Source organism: Podarcis melisellensis, assembly GCF_964234715.1.
Source record: "Podarcis melisellensis genome assembly, chromosome: 3".
Lineage (NCBI taxonomy): Eukaryota > Metazoa > Chordata > Lepidosauria > Squamata > Lacertidae > Podarcis > Podarcis melisellensis.
In genome coordinates this window covers 78,592,813-78,613,881 of record NC_138530.1, presented here as the reverse complement: position 1 = coordinate 78,613,881, position 21,069 = coordinate 78,592,813, and the positions used below count along the sequence as shown (strand labels likewise).

General features: G+C 41.8%; 1 protein-coding gene across 4 annotated transcripts in view; it reads right to left on the bottom strand.

Annotated features, from left to right (window-relative positions):
* BACH2 (BTB domain and CNC homolog 2) overlaps nucleotides 1–21,069 on the bottom strand; it is a 237,272-nt gene that overhangs the window by 59,894 nt on the left and 156,309 nt on the right. For all 4 annotated transcript variants that reach the window (XM_081906998.1, XM_081906997.1, XM_081907000.1 and 1 more), the window contains exon 2: nucleotides 17,228–17,382. The gene's annotated coding sequence lies outside the window, so the exon portion shown is untranslated. The remainder of the gene's footprint in view (nucleotides 1–17,227; nucleotides 17,383–21,069) is intronic.

The following is a 21,069-nucleotide window of genomic DNA, read 5'->3' as shown; positions in this document are numbered from 1 at the left end:
TTACTGCGCATACATCACTAAATCCCTTGTCCAGGGTGGGCTAAATTAAGAACCGCTATGAGTCAGAAGATTATGCTGAACGCAGTCTTAGAGAATGCAGTAAACCGAAAAGGCTCAAAGTGGCATAATCTGATTCAGCAGGTTTAAATGAAGGTTTTCAAGAAAGGGAGAAGAAAACAAAATAATGAGAGATTACATACATAAAACAGATCCAACTTACTTGTTTCTTAAGAAAAACAACATTCTTCTAACATGTATCTGCAAAACTTGTTCTTCTGCCCTTCCTAAAGCATTCATCCTGCCCCTAATCTTCCTCCTGCCATAGCAATGCCTACTTCCTTTGTTGCCATCATTAGAGCAACCTTTACGACTTGAGCAAAATCTTGCTAGAGTTTCCAGAAGAAACCATGGAAAAACAGAAATACACAGCATACTTAAGCTATTGTGGATGAAGGAACTGATCATAATTTGCATCTGAAAGCACACAGCCACAGCATCCCATTTCAACCATGAGAGGGACCACACAAAGCTCTGCAGAGCTCTGCTATGTGCACAGTTCTTTACACGAGTTTTCTACATTCTCTTTAATGCTGGGAAATGCACCTTGTGAATTTCCAAAACTAAGGGTAAAATTCAACAGATAAGTCCCAACAGTGGAAGCCCAGTGTAAGTGTTTCTGCAATAGGACTTCCCTTCCCCTCTCCCCCTACGCACCCCCTGAAATTGGATCAGGAGGACCCCCAGAACAGCATGAATGGGGAGGAGAGGGAGGGTCTTTAAGGAGTGTGGATTTTTAGGGAGGAATCTGACGTTATACTAGGGCAGTTGCTCCGCCAGGGCAAGCATATCAGCTTGCCAGACAGAACAATTCCCTTAGTCAGTGCTACGGCGAATGCCTCCCTAAAGACGCACACATTCACCTGCTGGATCCTGTGAATGTGTATGTTGTTGATGAGACTGCTATGACTCTGTGATCACAAAATAAAAACCACTCTGGTGTTCACATGCATACCACTCTGAGGATTTCCTTGTGATCCCTTGGAATGCTATGTTAGAGAGAAGCTGAGTTGTGAACCTGGTTCAGACTTTGTCTTTGCCATGAACTCAAGAGACAGCTTAAAACAAAAGCAGTATTCTCTCAGTATTCTCCAAATCTGCAATATGAGGATAATAAATAATACTGGCCTACATTACAGGGCTTTAAAAAGAATTAATATGATAATACACTGGAAGTGCTCTGAATTCTAAGGAAGCACTGTAACAATGCTGATATATATTTGTAAGCTTATAAAATTAAACTATACTATTTACAAGATGCAATTCTTGGAAAAAAGTCCCTAGTAGTAGAACAGATTGAAGACTGAAGAACTGCACACAAAGCATCACACACACACTCTGCCACTGTCCTCTGAAAAGCTTCTCCCAAAAGACAGGAAACATCACACTACCAACCTGGCAAAGGTCTCGATACAACCATGACCACATATATGTAATGTATTTGGACAATTCCAGCCAAGCACCCATCCACTCATTTTCTTACTTTCACATATGTTTACCAAAGTTGCATGATTTACAGTGCATCCAGTATCTCAGCTTTCGCAGAGGTAGATTTCTAACTTTTCGGAAAGTACGGTGGTTGGCAATTACTGTTGAACTAGGAATAGGATAGTGGATGACTGACTAGATCTCTCAAAATGTGACTTAATGCTACAATGGCTTATGTTACTCTCCTTGTATCTGATCCTAAGGGGTGAGCAAGTGAACAAGATCATTAAAACAATGAGACACAGTAGGCATCACAGTTTATGCTCAGAATGTTGAATCATGTACCTTTTGGACGCGCCCCCAAAAACAAATGAATTCAATCTACACCACAAGTATCACAGCATCCCAAAATTATGCTCCTAAGCATTGGGGGACAGTGTAGGATATTGCTCATAGGGTTGCAGTTTGAACTTCATTAGGTCTTATGTAAATAATGATCTTTCATAGGGGTAATTTCCTGGACATGTGGGTTTGTCATGGTCCAAAACATCCAACAGAAACATAGTACATGGGTAACTGATGTTTTATTTCTTTTCTGGGAAGAGTCATAGGTGGGATTATGGTTATACATTAAGCTCTGCATTAAAAAAAAAATGCTCTACAAGTTTTCTTAAGACACACATGGAAAAGCATTCTGTGGAAAAATATTAGTCCTCTGCTGCTTTTGCATCTTTTAAAAAAGGAACAAAAAGGCAACACTTTGGCCATAGTGCAGCTTAAACTGTATATAAATCTTAAGTCTTATATATCAATTTGAAGCTTGGGGGGTGTTGTTTCTAATAGTCCTGGGGGGTTCTTTTTTTATCGGTTATTAAAAGAGACGTTGAATTGCACAGAAAAGAGCGGAAGGGGGAGGCAATTCCAGGATCCTTTTTTTGTCTGTGACAGACCCCACATCCCTAATCATTTTGGTGTATATGCTTTTGTTGCAATATGTTTGACTGGGCTACAACCCTGGCTTACTGCCCACATCCTCTGCAAAATAGGTCCTTTAATTTAAGTAACAGCAGCAGAGAGAATAAGAATGTATTCTGACACACACAAACTTGCAAAAAATTAAACGCAGAGGGCCCTGAAACGCTTTAACATGGTAAACTTCAGAAATGCACCAATTTCCAAACCCTGCAGCCAGTTGTACTGTAACGTCTTCTCCTTTATGCTGACAACCTCTCTTTCCCCCTCCACTCATTCAGACACAATGCCTTCAGGTCTGCCTATGTAATGTAATTCACTGGAGTGGAATTCCCTCGATACCTGCTGCAGTACTCAGTGACAATATCATTTATACTCTACACTGTCATGCCATGACACTGATACATTGGCTTTCATCCCTCATTCACTGCAGAGTGTGCAGTTTCACCTTCCACTGTGCCCTTTCACAGCACATGTGTACAAATTTACTCCATTCATCCCCAATTACAGAGCTCTGTTGAAATGCCCTCGTTGCATTTATATTCCGCACTCCTTATTTGAGAATTCCAATTACGCACAAGATTCTGCCATTAGCTGTAAGTGCTACACAGCATTCCTCAAGCAAGCATTGTGGCCAGAGAGCAGAGATACACAGGCAAAATACATTATTATAGTGTGGCACTGCTAAATGCTGTATATTATTCAACTAAAGCGACACTGGCTGGACTGAGCTACCGCCATCAAGCATTATGCGGAGATTAGGTCATCCACTGTGAATGAGAAACATCTATAAACCTCTGTAGTTCTTCTGCATACTGATGTGGGAAGTGGATTGCTGGTGGAATATGATCTTTGCTGCTTCTTTTGTAAAGTTAGGAGTTTGTATAGGTCCTAGACAGATGTACACCCTTTTGCTGTATACCGCCTTGATACAAAGCAGAAAAGCAGGGTATAAGTGTTTTAAACAATCAGGGTGATATGCAATGTTACGCACACAGGTAGACAGTTGAAATCAACACACTTAAATAACTTATGTTTATTTATTTCAGTGGGTCTATTCTGAGTAGAATTTAGTTGGGTATAATCAATAAGTGAAAGAGTCATAGGCTCACAGGTGCTGTCATCTCTACTCTTCCTCTCTGCTTATGTAAAAAGCAACACCTGACCCAATACAATAGTAAGTTCAGAAGAGCAGGATCTTCCTGAACCACCTGCCTTGTCTTCAGAATTGGGGGCAGGGGAGAGGAATAGACTGATAGAAGTCTGTGTACGGCCAAGACCAACTCAACCCCTTTCAGAGACGTGTCTGACTAGGCACACAGTAATTTCAAATGAATTCTGTGGCACGGTGCTAGAAGCTTAAATGCAAAAAGCGAGTTAAATTTAAGCATTTCCAATATTACTCATTTTATAGGTGACTGTTCAATTTGGAAAGGTTATAATCGCAAAACAGTCACCCATGCATAGAAATTTTATTAGCCAACTGTTTAAAATAGACTTCTGTTGCTCTCCAAAAACAAACATAAAGATATCCTAAGGTCTAAACTTCAAGAGATAACTGCATGTTCCCCCTCCAGGGTGAAAGAACAACTGAGAAGGATTTAGATTTGTGAAATGGCATGGCAAGGAGGATATTTTAAAACCCTCCTTAGCATCACAGTTCCACTCCAAACCAAAGGACTCCATTATTAGTTCAAAGAAAAATAGAAATGTCATGAGATCCTTTCACAGACCTGCTTTTTGTGTGTAGTTTGGCCTACTCATACAACCATGCTTTTCATATGATTGCAACCAAACTACAGCTAAAGTAGTACATCGGAAGCTCATATATATTTATCAGTGTCTTGCCAATTACAGAGGGGAGGGGTGAACACAATATGCAGTTGGGTATTTCTACAGGAACTCCCCCTCCAAATGCTTTTTGATTTATTTAAAACATTTCTTTCTTTGAAAAAGTTATATCTCACTCTACATCGCAAATGACCATTCCAGAGTGAGTAACAGTAAGACATACTGGCTGTCCAGGCTTCTGGCTTAGTGGCGCGCAGCCTCACCTGGGCAAGGGGAGCCTTCATCCCCTGCCCAGGAGAGGCTGCGCGCGGCTAAGGCTCCCCAAGAGCTGTGCTCCCGTTAAAGAGCGAGCGGAGTGTGTGTGCGGCTCTTGGGGGATTTCCCCCGAGAAGGTAGCGCGGCTTTTTAAAAGGGAGCGCTGAGCAGAGACTCCCGTCTGCATTCGCTCCATATCCCCATTTCCCCTTACTTTTTAGGAGGGGAAAAGTGTGATTTATACAGCAAAAAAATATGGTACATTAAAACCAGCATACAACAGCACAAAACAAGGCAGATAAATTACAAGAACTATAGAAACATCCAGTCAGATAACTGCACTGCACCCCAAGCTTGGGTGAATGAAACCATGTAGGTGCCAGGCATATCTCAGAAAGTGTGGGAGTTCCAAAGCTGAGCTGCCACAACCAAGAAAGCGTTCCCTTGCATCACTGATAATCAAACATGAGGAATAAGTGACACTGCCCAGACAGCTTCCCTGGCTGATCTTAACATAAAGGCTGGTTTACAGATGAGAAGGTGTTCTCTCAGGTAATTGGGTCCCGAGCTATTTAGGACAGAACTAAAGCCTTGCAAGTGCCACCCTGTCCCATAGCTAAAATCACCCTTCCTTTTCCTTTATCTTTTGGTTGGTGATGGGGATTGATATATCAAGCCACTTGCTTGATTTTTATATTATAATAATCATTCAGATTGGTCATCTCTTGATGCAGCAATGTCTTCAGGAGACATACAATATTAAAGGGATACAATTCAAATCCCAATTACACAAAAAGTTAAAACACAACAAACAGAAACCCTGCAAGTGATCATATTCAACTTCTCAGATCTGTAATCACCAGAAGTCCAAACAAACAAATTAACCAGCTTAGACAAATGCCCTCAAATGTCTTTTGTTCAAGGAGCACGTTGAATGTGAGGGTTTAAGTTGTTTACGTAGTTTTAATTGTTTTCTTGATTGTTTTTCTTGTATGTGTTTGTTTCATTAATAAATGACCCATTGAAAGGTTGCCTGTGATGAAGGGCAGGATATAAATTCTACAAACAAACAAACAACAGTAATGAGAAGCAAACAAACCACTGTCAATTAACATGGCCACCCACCATAGATTTAGAATTAGGGTTTGTATCCAGTTATGTCCTTCTGTCTACCAAAGAGCCTTTGCTCTACCAAAGAGCATTAGCCTCTTCTAATGTAAGAGGTGGGGAGATGATTTCCCCTTCTCCTTGCAGAGCTGTGTATCACCTTCCATGCTATCTTGTATGATCCTTCAAACATCTGGAAGAGATTTTCAGAAGGCGCAAGAAGATGCAAAGAGGACAGGGAAATGAGCAAAGGCTGAGTCTTCTCTACCATCAGTTGAGGCATCTGCTGGACCAAAGGTCCTTCCATGAATGGAAGGACACAAGTGGATTCAAGCCTAGGTCTATAGACCTGTAAACAGAACCTCGATGTACAGAATGTACTGTACAGAATATCCCTGACTACCAGATGCTGGCAAAAAACAACAGGTGATACCGGTCACTTTCATGCCCTGCCTACAACAACCATCTGGTGCCAAAGCTTGATGGATCTTGGCTTTGTCCAGAAATGTAGGTTTTGCATCCAGATCCATGTTAAATGCACAATTGCACTTTGGGTGATAAATTTTAACCAAGAATACAAGGCTTCGTAGCCACTTACGCCAAACCTTTGAAAATTATTTTACACATCCACATTATTTTCCTTTTTTTTTTTTTTTGAGTAAGCAAGTTCAAATACTTTATCTCATACAGAACAACTGCTATTTTAACCTGAAAACCCTCTTTCAATTCAACTGAGTTAGCTGCCAAATACAAAATATAGATCTTACCAGACAGACAGAGGCAGGATTGCAAGCCAGCCAACTGTGAGCATTTAACAGACTGACTATGTTTGGTCTACGGCTCCAGATTATATGAGTCTTTATTTTCAGTTGTACACAAAAGGGCAATAGATGGAAAGTCTTATTAAAACCACTAATTTTTCTTGTCCGCCCACACTTCCAACACCTACAAGGCAAGTACAAAAATGCAACAAAGACAAAGAGTGTGGGGGGGAAACCCAGACTGATGGCTCACTTAAAACCAAACCAGAACAAGTCTCTTCCTCTCCATCTGCCCTCGCCACCCAAAAACGTAGTTGCTTCTTGATGAACAGATATAGGGGGCGGAAATGTATAGAGCTTGGGTTCGAACTAGATATGATGGTGACAGATCCCTGTGTCACCATCAGACTTGCTGAAATCACCTAGGAAGCAGGAAGGAAATGTATGTAGGTAGGTCCGGTTTATGAACCAAAAGGGGGCGGGATGCAGACAGAATATCCCCTTTCTCATTGCTTGACTCTTCCAACAGGTTATTTCCCCACAACTAGAGACTCCAACGCTAAAACGGAATCGGTCTGGGTTCTGCATTCCTCACCTGAACACCACTTTTGCTCCTTATAATTGGATCTCCTATCTCACCCTCTTTCTACTTTACTGGAGCAGTTCTCTGCCCACATGAATCTAGGTCGCCCTTGAGGACATGAGGTAAGGGTTTCATGCAGGCTGGAGGTCATCTAGGATTGGCTCCATTATGGAAATCTCTGCTGTAAATTGATACATGCAGATGCCAAAGCAATAATCGGCAAAAGCTGCAGAAAACATGTCAAGACGATGAGGTGATATGTTAACGTTTGCTCTGAGGGAGGGGGGGAATCCCAAACTATACATGATTCCCTGCTATATACCTATATGATCACTACTGTTAATCAGAGCACTGAGGAACATGCTAGTCAGTATCTGTATTAGATTTTAAATGGTTCTCGTATACAAACTTGTTTTTCAAGTTTTGAATGGTAACATTTTAAATGATTGCTTTGAGATGTTTCATAGGAAGTGATTCATAAATGGAGATGAACAAATAAACATACACGGACAGTCAGTAAAACATAAAGCCCCGCCGTAAGGACGGGTAGCATTGTATTTCAAATGGAAAAGGCTGAGGTTATGTGGAAACACCGCACAGTATGCAGTCACTTTCAAGCCCTTTTAAATACCCCTTATTTCAGCGGCAGCTATTGAAGAAGGCTCTTAACTCTTCCACTGAAATTACCGTAATTAGTTGTCCAAGTGCTTAACTTTGTCTGGATTATGCACATTGTAAATAGTTAAGAAAGAAGCTGCCGAGCAACTTATTGCTGGGGAGTTTTATGAATGGTCCACCCATAAACGATGTACAAACTTGCCTTATGGCTGGTTAGAGAGTATCTGTCTATGTAGTCCAGTATGATTCATTCTGGCTGGCAGAAGCTTTCAATGTCTTTCGCATCACCCTCTACACAATATTTCCCCCCAGTGATGATAAGGATTAAACCTGGGACCTTCTGCATGCAGATCTGGTGCCGTGAGCCCCTGAGCTATGGCCCCTCCCAGAAAATAGATTACAGTGAGAAGGAAAAACCCCAGCAGTCATAATCGTACCTGAAGACACAGAAACATTGTACAGTCAAGCATGATGCTGGGTTTAAATACTGTACTTCAGAACTTGCTTTGCAAATTAGACTAATTTTTAATACATATGACACACAACACCGTGCGCCTTTCCCCCCATTATGGGTCTCATGCATACCTAATTTTTTTTTCTTTCCGTGAAAGACATGCATTTCAGAAGCAATTCTCTTTTAACACGCACATGACTATCTTTGCTTACATCTTTTGCCTATTTAGCAGAAACCCACCTTGAGAGCAGACACAGTTGAATGAAGACAGTTCAGAAAGCCAGCTTCCTTCCCCCCCATTAACCCCCTTTCTGAAATTGCACATTGTTATGTCCATTGACCTTCCATTATGACATGGCTTAATGTGAACTCTCCTCTAGTCACTGTAAATAAGCTAATGATTAATCAGGGCCAGCCCAAGGCATTTTGTTGCCTGAGGTAGAGTAGCAAATGCCTCCCACCCTGCAAATTAAGCTATTTTGGCACCTGAGGCAAAAAAAAAACCCCACAAGTTTCTCTCCCCCAGCAGCAAAAATGACATTAATAAAATAACTAACCATTTGCTGCTCTTTCATAGCACTGAAAATCAGCTGTCTGATGTGGCTGCCTCACTTGACCTGGCTGTGTGCAGGGATTGCGAACCGTTTTGGGCCTTCACTCACTTGCCCAGATTTAAATGTTTTGTCCCCCTTAGGGACAAAACAGGACTAAAACTGACCCTTCCCACAGAGCGCAATGCCCGGATGAATGAGGGGATTAACAAACGATTACTGTAAAAGCACTTAAAACTAGAAGTGCTATATAATAAATTAACAGCAGCAGCAACGTGCTTTCTGAAGATTATTTTATGTTGTAGAAGTTCCAAATACGTCTGGTATTTGTAGCATTTAGAAGTGTTATGAAAAATGGGTCACATCTCACTCAAGCTGCAACCACAATGCCCTCAGATCAGACACTAAATGACTGTACAGTATGGGACGAGCACAGAAGGAAGTATTGAAACTGCAGTAAAATTAAAACTTATGTGGTGAGAAGAATTTGAGTTTCACTGGCTAAGGTTAGGGAAAGTGGATTTCACTAGTATCGTCTTTTTAAGTAATCTTTCATTGAAATTGTCTTGAAATAAATGACTAGCGCTTGGCATGTGAAGGATTCTATGGGAAACTTTACGGTCCATAAAAGACAGCGACTGACCTACAGGGAAATGTTCATCACTGGGGCAAGATTTATGGAGGGCCAGCTGTGATTATTTTCCCAGTGCCTCTATATAACCCTGGCTATTATTAGGTACAAAAGAAACTACCACCACAAACCATTTTAAAATATACTCTTTTGTTGTTGTTGCTACAGTCCCGAAGCAAGTATCTGAAGCTTGCAATTTTTGGCTCTTTCCCCACGGAGCTCTCTTTGCCCAATGCCAACGTATGAAACTGCATCCCTTCTAGTTACCTCCAACATTGTGTGTGTGTGTGTGGGGGGGTTCCTACCAATCTGGGATGTGAAGAAGTATACACAGGTTGCAACCTGAAAAAGCTACAAGCAGCGTCTGGTAGGCAGCTGGGGGGCCGGGGGAGAAATAATTTAGCATTACAGTAACTTAAGGGACATTTCACATTAGTGTTAGGACATGGAGAAAACGACTGGAAGCAGGGAAGAAAAGCTAGAATATTTAAAAGCATCCAATATGCACAGTGAAATGGCTTCCAAGCTTTAATTTTATGTCCAGTGGGGTTACAAATGGCATTTATCTTAATTTAGTGTCTGCATAGTGCAGTTTCCAGCAAAGGCATAAAAAAGGGAAATAGCAGTTTCTCACTATGATGCTGTCCTATTTCAAGTGTCAGCAGTTCCATTAGCTTTATTATCCTGTATGACAGTGACAGATGGCTGACCGTTCAACACCTTCCGATAACATTATATATGAAGAGTTATTGAGCCCATGTCTTCCCCTTGCAGAACAATTTCCAGCACACATCTGCAACCATGCTGCTCTGATCCAGCTCTGCTTGAGTATATACATCAAGAAAGATTCATGGAAGACCTGTGCAAGAACATGGATGGGAGCCTGCTTTCAAATGCACGTCAAAAAAGGGCAACAAAGCACAGACCGGGGGAGTGGGGATTAAAACTTATTCAGTCCAAGGCTTGCATTTCCTCGTGGGCAACTTCCAAGGGGCAACATGCAAAAGTGAGTTGAACCAGAAGCAAAAGTGGGCAGAGCAACAGATGTCATGTTTCCTTTTTGTCCAACAGGCTACAGTCTAGCTACACAGAAGTCAGAGGCTTATCACAGTTTAAGGACATACGTATTCTCACCAGGCAAAAGCACTGATGGAGGGTGTATAGTAGAGCTGGGGAGGGGGCAAAGCCTTGGGAGGGTCTTGAGAAACGGATAAGAAGAGAGGCAATTTGCATGGTTTAGCCTAATCTCTATGAGGGCTGCTGTTGCTGCTGCAGTTCTGGGTTATAATATCTCAGATTAAAGACTCCAGCAGCAGCTCTCATACAAACCAGGCTAAACCATACCAACTGCTCCTGCCTCTGGTTATAGCACCCAATTCCTAAAGTTCTAATTTTCTGCTGCTAAATCTGGTGTTTTATTATTATTATTAAGCATGAGTTCAAAAGGACTGTTTAATATATGTATAATTTTGAATGTATCAATATGATATGCTTTTCGTCGGGTTCATGATACGCCGATTGTGGACTTAACGTTCTGCTCGTTTGTTTTGAAACGGATTGTGATAAATACTTCGCTTTACATTGTTATCCTGTTCTGTAATGTGGGTTGGTAAATTATATTGTGGTTAATTTGAATCCTGTTTCAGGATTTTTATTACTGTAGCTTAATTTCTTATTTTTAGTGGATTGTCCAGTCTTAGTTTAATATCGCATTTATTAACCTCAGGGGTTTTGGAGAGCCAACTGAAACATTAACTCAGGGATGGAGAAGCTCATGCCCAGGGGCCAAATGTGGCCCCCCAGCCTCTCCATCTGGCCCTTGGGACTCTCCCCAGGCCACACCCCTCAGGGGTCCTACTTCACACCTTGAGTGTTTTTGCCTGGCTGGAATGCACAACCCCAATTTATACTATTCCCATATGCTCTAAACTGAATTGTTAACTGATTGTCTTGGAATGCTGCGGTGATACATTTTATTATGCATATTCTTGTCAATTGCACTTGGTTCAAAGGCTACTGCAAGCCACTCTGGGTGCTGTTTATCAGGGAAGAGGTGGCACACCGGTAAACCGACGGTGGTTGTAACAACTGTTTTTCTGGCGCTGCAAAATAATAATAATAAAAAAGGACTTGTCCCTTGTGCCCACCACCACACTTCTAATGGCAGGGGCAGATGGAACTCAGCTGGCGACAGAAGAGGATCTTATGAGTCAGGCAAGTTTCATGTGAGTGGGGATGATTAATATATAGTCTGGTTGCAGTTTTTTCAGAAACTACTTCAAAGTGCTGGTTTTGATCTTTAACGATCAAAAATTTAGGGAGCCAGCACTTTGAATTGAGCCTGGAAACAAAGCGGAAACCAATGTAGATGGCACAATTTTGGAATTATGTGTACAATCTGCCAGTTCTAGTAATATCCTGGCAGCCACATTCTGCCCCAGATGAAGCTTCCTATCTGTTTTCAAAGGCAGTCCCAACATCACAGCATACAGGGTGACTACAGTGGGAATGACGCTGGCAAGGTCTGACTTCTCAAGGAAAGGATGCAATTCACATACTGATAAAAGGCGTCCCTGGCTGCTGTTGGCCATTCAGGATCACCACTAAGCTGAGAACTTTTTAAGAAAAAAGAGCACTACCTGTCCAATACAGATTGGACACCTATTCCTAGATCACAAGAAACCTGAATCAATAGTGCATTGTTCTCGCCTGGATTAAGCTTCAGTTTGTACAACTCCAACCACTTCGAAACAATGACAATTCCCACACTGTGGTGTAAAAAAAATAAAAATGGTGGGTGGGGTGGGGGGGAGACACACGTGTGAAATGTGATGTGAGAATATACATATGTGTGCAGTTATCAGCTAGAACATGGGTAGTTCATACTGCGGATTCAGCAATAACCCTTGGGGGCAGTGTTACAACCAGGAGGTTGAGATCTATACATGCTAGTATGCATAGATACTAGTATTTTCTTTGGGAAGTGAGGGCTAGGTAGATGAAGGAAAATACACTGCACTTTCAAAATTGCACACAGATGCTAACAGACCATCAAAAGATAGTTTTAAGTAAAACCATGAATTTAATGGATTTGTGAACATGTTGCAATTTTCTGAAAGCTGCGAAACTGAAACTCATAGCTCAGTGGAAGAGCATCTGCTTTGCATGCAGAAGGTCCCAGGTTAAATCCATGACATTTTCAGGTACAGCTGGGAAGGTTCTCTGCCTGAAACCATCAAGAACCATTGCCCATTTAGTGGAGACAATACTGAGCTATAAGGCACTTGCTTCCTTGTATAAGGCAGCTTCCTATGTTCTTCAAGAATGATGGATAGTTAAACCTTTAGAAGCCTCATGGTACTCTCAATGTTACTGGCACTATATAAAAATCAACACTATACTTTTAATGTTATATGATGACCTTAGCATTTTTTAAAAAACGAGTTTTAACATTAAAAGTTAAGTGTTGTTCAAATGCAAAAGCAACCAAAATGCTTCAAGCTACAGCTCAGAAGGCAATAATCTTGTAACGCTATGTGAAATAGACTGCTCTGAAGCAAGAATGCAGCACTTGCTAAAAGTAGCCATAATGACAGCATTTGCTGGCTCAAAACCCACTCGTTTAACACACACACACACACACACACACACACACACACACACACACACACACACTATTCCTTTAGGCACCACTATGTATGATTCATGCTTGCCGTACACCTTTAATCAGCTTCTTTGTTCCGTTAGCACAAAGATTTAAGCACATTAATTCACATCCTAAGTGTCCGCTCTGAAGTACTGCCTGCAGTCTGAAGTACAGTGGTGGCTGTGCCAGCATTATGTGCTGATTTTCAACCTTGCACTGGCGTGTATGCAGCCTGCTTTCCTCTAAATATTCCGTTTGCCGCTGTGGCATGTTCTTGAATCAGGCTATAAATCCTTCACCAAGTCTGAATCCAAAGATGGTTATCCTTGAATAGTGTACTTGATACCTTCCAAGTACAGAATAGGCTCAGAGACGCTGGGCCCCTTCAAATGTTACATGGTGGACACAGGCCACAGCATGCACATGCAAGAGGGAGCCTGGAGCTGTACAATGCACAAAGAGAACACACACGTCCACACATGAACGTTCCTGGGTACACATAAAAGTGGTTCACTTGCACATCTGAATGAAAAGTGCAATGTGTGAAGCCGTTTTCAAGAAAGGGGTAGTTTAAACTTGTGCTAGGGACACCAGGAGTGTGAATGACAGATGTCCTTATACAGAATATTTCACGTTCCTGAGCATTGATCCAGTGCAGTTTTCATTCTACAAATTCTTTCTGGGTTATCCTGGTAGAATTATCTGAGCAGCTGCAAATAATCACATGACCCCCAAGACTATGAATAGTGGGCACCACAGTACCCAGCCTCGTCTAAAGTAGCAGCATGCCCAAAGACAAAAAAAGATCCCAAGTATTACAAGTGGTTCTGGTGGCACTTTCCCGTTTACAAAAACCTGACAGTTCTGAGGTCATTTACATTTACAACGGAACTGGGAAGCTTCAACTAAAAGACCCAAATCTGGGAAATATAGGTCCATATTTTTGTGAGCTTATCAGCAAACTGCACCAATGCACATGGGATTTTGCCAACCTAAACTTTGTGTTTCAAAGCTTTCTACGGTTGCCTTGAGTTGTGCTCCAACATTTTCACATTGTGGATTTAAGCTGTCCTCATTCCCATGCTTGCAAGCTGCTACTAAGCACTGTTGTCTCTCTCCTTGACTCTAGTTCCACTTTCACTCCTTCCTTCAAAAACAACACAATCACCAACACTGTCAGAAATCTCTTGTGGGAGTTTAAGGCACATTCCAGCCAAGCAAAGCGCTCGGGATACAAAGAAGGGTCAGTAAGGTGTGTTTTAAGAGCCAGATAGGAAAGCCTAGAGGGCCACATTTGGCCATAAGCTCTGAGGTTCACAAACCTTGATAAATATAAGAGCCACAGTAGAAATAAAGCAAATACAATAAACAGTGACTACACTGGGACACATAGGTCATACAGGCAAAGCAGGGTTGGGAAGAATAGGATGGGCAATGTTAAGTCATGCTCCATCAATTTAGGCTTTTTGTCCATGTGGAAGACAGGAAACAGGAATGAAATGACAAGCTGTCTGGAGGCAGGGACACTAACACACACAAAAATAGTTTCAAATTTTCTCTCGTGGATAGCTTGACCTTTCTTGTTCCCCTTCTCCCTCTTTTGACACATGCTCCTAAGCAAAACCTTTGAATCAGGGAGCTAACACTGAACATGGAGCTCAATGGTACAATCTTCCTGTCCATAGTATAAGGCATATCCTTCCTTTTACTCAATTGTCCAATGGTACACTATCATTTTATTTAACAACATCATTCACAGAATTGTAGAGTTGGAAGGGACCCCAAGGGTCATCAAATTCAGCACCCTGCAATGGTTCACAGGCGGACGCACTGACCCACTGCACAACAGAAGTGCTTCCTTTAACCATAACATGGTTGTTATGAGGACAAAATGGGTGGTAGTAGAGGCAGGTACCCTGCTTTATGAGAAAGAGTGGAGTATAAAAGTACCAAATTAAGGGTGCAGCATAAAGGGAGTCTGTTTCACTGTTGAACAGTTCTTACGGTCAAAGTTCTTCCTGATGTTTAATCAGAATCTCTTTTCTTGTAACTTGAAGCCATTGGTTTGTGTCCTACCATTCATCCACATGTAGGACATACATAAAGCGGTGTGTGATCAACGCTGTTGCCTGTTGTCTGACAGTTCAGTGCGAGAGCACTTTCTAGTAATTATGAGCAGGCGAAAGAATGTGGAGTGTGAATACCAGCAGCGTTGATGTTCCTCGCCAGTTATTTTGATTTTCAAAGTTTTCAATTGTATGAATGGAACATAATGCTTTTCTCTGGCTTTATGGGGAAGCCCTTTGCTCTCAAGATCCATTTGGAGAAGAGAGGGCCAGAGGGTTATTTTGTCCTTGAACAGTCCATTTGAAGTGGATTACGTACGTTACAAATGGATTATTACAGGTTGCACGGCTCGTACAGGAATGTGGGAAAGCATGCAGAGGTAAGCAATTTCAAAACAGCGCCCCAAAATTCAAGTCAGCTCTGGAAATTAAGGAGTAGAGGGGTCATATCTCATGTGCTTTCCATGTGGAAGGGCCTAAGTTGAATCCCCAACATCTTTAGCTAAAAGGGTCAGGTACCAGCTGAGGTGAATCTAAGGCTGACTGGAATACTACTGCCAATCAGAGTAGACAATGCTGGGATGCATAGACAGATGGCATAACCCAGTACAGTCATACCTCGATTACAGATGCTTCAGGTTATGTGTTTTCGAGTTGCGCACCGCGCCGAACCTAGAAGTACCAGAATGGGTTACTTCTGGGTTTCAGCGCTCGTGCATGCACAGAAGCACTAAATCGCGCTTTGGCCATGTGCAGAAGCACCGAATCATGACCCATGCATGTGCAGACATGGCACTGCGGGTTGCGGATGTGCCTCCCGCACGGATCACGTTCGCAACTCGAGCATCCACTGTATAAGACATGTATTCACTGGTTGGAAACAGTGGGAGAACTCCAGGCTGATACTGGTAAAATACGCAGGGCCATATGATTCTCAGATGCGCAGAGGCATGTTATCTTAGCACTGCTCCTCCTGCATAACAAACAGCACTGTCTAATTTTAAAACGCACACCCTCATATTATTCTGCTCTCAAAAGCCCATCAGATGAGTTGTCAACAGCTCGAAGAGAAAATAAGAGAAGCACTTGAAAAGTTGCAAGGTACAAAGGCAGAAATGAAGGGAGGTTCTATACCCGCCCATGTCCTCCATTTGCCCTGACTGGGGCAGTTCTATGTTGAAAAGCACGTGGAGCAACAGTCGCTGCATCAAATTCAGCCCCGGCATCTAATTAAATACAGCCCTTGTCACCAAGAAAGCAAAAAGAAAAGCAGAAAACAGAAAGAGGACAAGAATCCTGAGGAAATCAGACCACAGGCTTATCCAGCACAGCATTCTGTTCTCTCAGTGGCTAAGCAGACAGCTACAGAAAGCCCACAAAGCAGGGCATGTGGGCAATAGTATTCTTCTGCTGTTCTTCCCTAGCAATTGGTATTTAGAGGCATAATGTTTCTGAGTAGGCATCACTCTGAGTGCGCACTCTGTATTTATGCAGCAAGAAAGACACATTGGAAGTCACCAGAGTATGTGAGTTCCTAAATTCCTACTTTGATTTTGCTTCGGAATAATAACCTAAGCACCATTTGAAGTGTGCTACCAAAGGCATCCATCTAGTGTGTTTACGTGGTACACATTTTATATGCAACTGTTTCATTAGGGATAGATTCAAGCAACTAGTTTCTTCTGTTAACACACACTAGCTACTTGCACAGAAATAAGTAACCGGGAATCTGTCATGTAGCTAGCTCTGTATATTTTGGAAGCTTCGAAACCCCTGATTTCCCCAAAATGCCAATACTTGGGTACTGAAATGCAGGAGTTGCCACACTGTATTTTTTAATGGGGGGGGGGGAGATGTCTGGCTGAATCTGTAGGCTGATTCTGAGAAGTGATTTATCAGTACAACCTCTCCACACCTCAACTGAAATATTACCCTGTTTTGCGCATATATATGCACAAACACACACCACATCAACTTAGCCTACTTTTGAGAAAAAAGCCTAAGCTAAAAAAGCCTAAGCTATTTATAAAGTGCTTTGTGACAAGTTCAGCTGTGGCAGAAAACATACTTAGGAAGCCCACAAATTGACAAAATTACATTCTCCATTTAGTTTTTAAAGAGACAATAAGTACTTCAAGATCAATTTATTCACAGTCTAATGTTATCTGACGAATTACAGCTTTTAGGATGATTTAACAAGTGCTATATGGATCCCCCCCCTTTACCAGTTGGACCCCCCCCCCCTTCTTTGCATAGGTTTTGTTTTGTTTTGTTTTTGATGAAATAGGAATCAAAAGTAGGACTTACATGTAACTTTCCCAGGATCTGTGCTGGCTAATATTCTCACGAAACAGGGAAGTGGACAAATGGAGAGATTAGTAGGTTACAGCAATCCATTAAGATAAGAACGCCTGAAGATTCACAGGGCAAGCCTCTGGCAGCTCAGCTTCTCTGGTGGCAACCTAAACATAACAAAACATCAGGGCACATTTGAGAAAACAGGTTTGCATTGGCACAAGCATCCCCTTTCCCCTACAAAATTTTATAATCTCATAATGAATTAAAAGCTATACATTGACTCATTTCTTTAATGCCACTGAAGAACAGAAGCTCAATCAATAAGCATTCTCAGGATGTTCTGATAATGAGCGAAGCCAGAGTCACACACAGACACGCAAAAAAAAAACCCCACAAAAATCCAGCTAACATTTCTTTAAAAATTCGCTTGTCTAGTTATACCTACCTGTGTTAGTCATTTGTGGCCTACATAAATGTTTCAGTAGCTTAGCTCTGGAATATTCCAAATGCTGTTCTGTACAGGCACATAACCAGTCTTTGATGCACCACAGAAAACCACAAAGAAGAAATTACTTTCTGAAAGCATGGAACATAGTGCCTTATACACCGGGTCATCTACTATTGTCTGCCAATCTATAAAGTAAGGTGGGGCAGAGAGCCTGCATAAACCATTCTCAATAAATACAGAACTCAAGTTCTACCTGGATGGTAAAATCTTAAATAATTTGTAGAGAAAGATGAAAAGCACATATCAACAAGTCCATGTGTAGCAAAATTAGTAGTGTGTGCGTTTGTCATAACAGAGCCCCATTTGCTTTTTCCAGTCAAATTACAATTGTTCTGGGAGGAAGGTTGGAATGGAGGTGGGAGAAACTTGAGACATGATGGGAAAGTCTGTGGCCTAGTACAGATGTCTCTGCTGTTTCACTCCAGGCTTTATGTGAAAGCTAACACAAAAACATAAGAGCAGCCCTGCTGAATCATGCCAATGGCCCATCTAGTCCAGCATTCTGTTCTCACAGTAGCTGCCCGGAGGCTTGTAGGCAACCCACAAGCAAGATTCAAGCACAAGGATTCGGGGAAGAAGATTCTAGCCAAGGCTTCTTTCTGGCATGCCAGATATCTATATGTACACACCTTTTTCTTTTTCAGTGGGTGGCCATTTCATAGCACGGGACAGTCTTGACGTGGCAGAGCCCAAACATAACTTTGCCACCTCAGTGAGAACCAGGTCCACCCTGTTCTTGGAAGGTGTGATTGATGTTCACTGCTGTAGAAGCCTGGGACTGCATCCCACACATTTCATTCTGTTTCTGCAAATGTCTCACTCTCTATTTCTCTCCCTGTGTTCCCCAGATATCCTTACACTACACTGAGTGAGCCAGAGCGTATTAAGTTTAACACATGACCTATAAAATGAAAGCAGGAATTTCTCTGCTCAGGGGTCAGGCTAGGGTAAGTTGTAATCTAACCTTGTCCTAATGCATTGCTAAACATCTGTGTCTAGTCTTAACTCCATCCCATGCTTCTGTTTTATACAGCTATTCTTATTCTGAAATGTGGGAATGACTAATAGAAATAATTTCGTTACACACACCAAAAAAACAAAACAAAAAAAAAACAGGCACAAGGAGGGAGAACATACTCCCATTGATCAAGATTTGATGTAAAACACCTCCACCCAAGTATATATGAATCCTTTCCCTGCATTGGCTTCACACTCCAAGCCACACAAACAAGGTCGGTACAACAGAATGCAGCTATATGCTCATGGAGGTAGTTGTAGATGTAGATCATAGATTAACAAAACTGAGTATAGAGAATAGGCTTCCCACAAATCTCTAGAAAGCAATGCTCATCTATCTACCCATGTCTGCTGCTCCAAATGCAACCACTCAAACAAACAAACAAACAAACAAGGAGTTTGGTTTGGCAGAAATATTGTTTAAGATGTGTGTTCTGCCTTGAGGCTATTCTGCCACAGCTGGAGGCTACTTGTTTGGGAAAATAATCTGGAAGAACGAAATTGCTGAAGAGGAGTGGGACGGGGTGGAAGAAAAAGCATTATCTTCCACCAGGACAGGCTTCTAATTCTGCCCCCTTCTTCCTTGAACAACACATCACTTGCTGATTAGACCTGTTCCAGAAACTGCCATGACATCTGAAAGTTATGCACTAAACCAGCAAGACTGATTGCTTCAAATGTTGCAAGATCACCATGGTATGGACTGTGATTTCTGTTTCAGCCTGAATGAACTCAAGCAGAAATTAGAATTAATGAAGTGGAAATGAGACACTTTAAAAACAAAACACAACAAAGCAGAAGATGGCATAAGTAGAGAGCGTCCTTTCAAGCAGCAATGCACATTTATATAGGGCACTCCAAGCGCTCAGAGCATCTCACATACATCATCTTAAGATGCTTCACAACATCCCTTTAAGACAAAGCAAGGATTACTGTTCCTATATTTTAAATAATACTGGTTTGCAACAATACACATGACTTGGCTTGTAAAATGCAGTGTATGTTGGGCTGACCTTAAAAACCACAAAGGAACTTCAACTAGCTCAAAAATGCAGCAATTCAGCTTCTACCTGGAGCTCTCCACAAATCCTCCAAACCACCAAATTCTTTCTGAACTTCACTGCTATCAATTTGTGCTAAAGACATGGTTCTGGCTTTAAAGTCCTGCAAGCCTGAGTGCGGACTACTACAGGAAGTTCCCTAAAGTCAAGGGGAAAGACACTGCTTCAATTGCTACAACTATGATGTAATGGACAGATTCTCCGTCTTCCTCCTTACTGGTGAAGTAGGACCACTGAAATATAGCACACCCATGTAGTTTTCCCTCTAGTAGCACCATCACTATGCTTTTATAACCTTATTCTGAACACACAGAAATTCAAACAGGTATCTTAAGGTGAGGAAAGGCTGTAAAAATCCCTGAGTTTCTCAGACGAAGGTCCCTGACTGAACATATGTAGAATGAACACGCACGCACGCACAGAGACACACACACAGTGTGTGTCTCCAAGAGTTCACTTAGCTCATGTGGCCAAATAAAAAAGCTCAGCTCTAGCTGGAACTGCTTACAGACACATTGGGGGAAGGCTTCGCAAGTATATAATAGGACCCTGCTTAGTTTTTAGTTTAAATGGATCAGGTCACTTCCCTAAACTTAGTCAAAACAAGTTGCGAATGTTTGAATTCCTTTCTGTACCAAACAGCATTTGAGGAAATGTTTGGCACATTCTATGCTTAACCTCATTTTGAGGAATAGCAGGCCTGGAAATTTTGAAGCCAAAAAGTTCTTTTTCCTGGACTGAAGTTAGAAATGGAAGTGCCAAAACAAAAAACAACAACTTTTTTTTTGGGGGGGGGGAGGGCAACTTGATCCCTTTAAAATTCATGGCAGCCCAGCAGAAGACAATTGAATAGTTAACCCAGAATTTCAACTGCCCCGCCCACTCCAAAAGATAAAGGTGTCCGGGTATTTCAAAATACACAGGCTTTGCCTGAGACCCCGAAGAGCTCCTGCCAGTCAGAGCAGGCAACACTGGCCTGACCTAATATAAGTCAGCTTCCTATGTTCCTGTATCACTATATTTGAGGAACTGGTCACGGTTTGCTAGCAGAATACATGCTTTGCATGCAGAAGATCCCAGGTATCTTTAGTCAAAGGGATCATCTCGTTCAACCTCCTGCAATGCAGGAATATTTCACTCCAAGTGGGGCTCGAACCCATGACCATGAAATGAAGAGTCTCATGCTCTACCAACTGAGCTATACCTCAAAAACTATAAGGCATAATAATTTTTTATTCACACCAGTGACTTTGATATGTGAGATA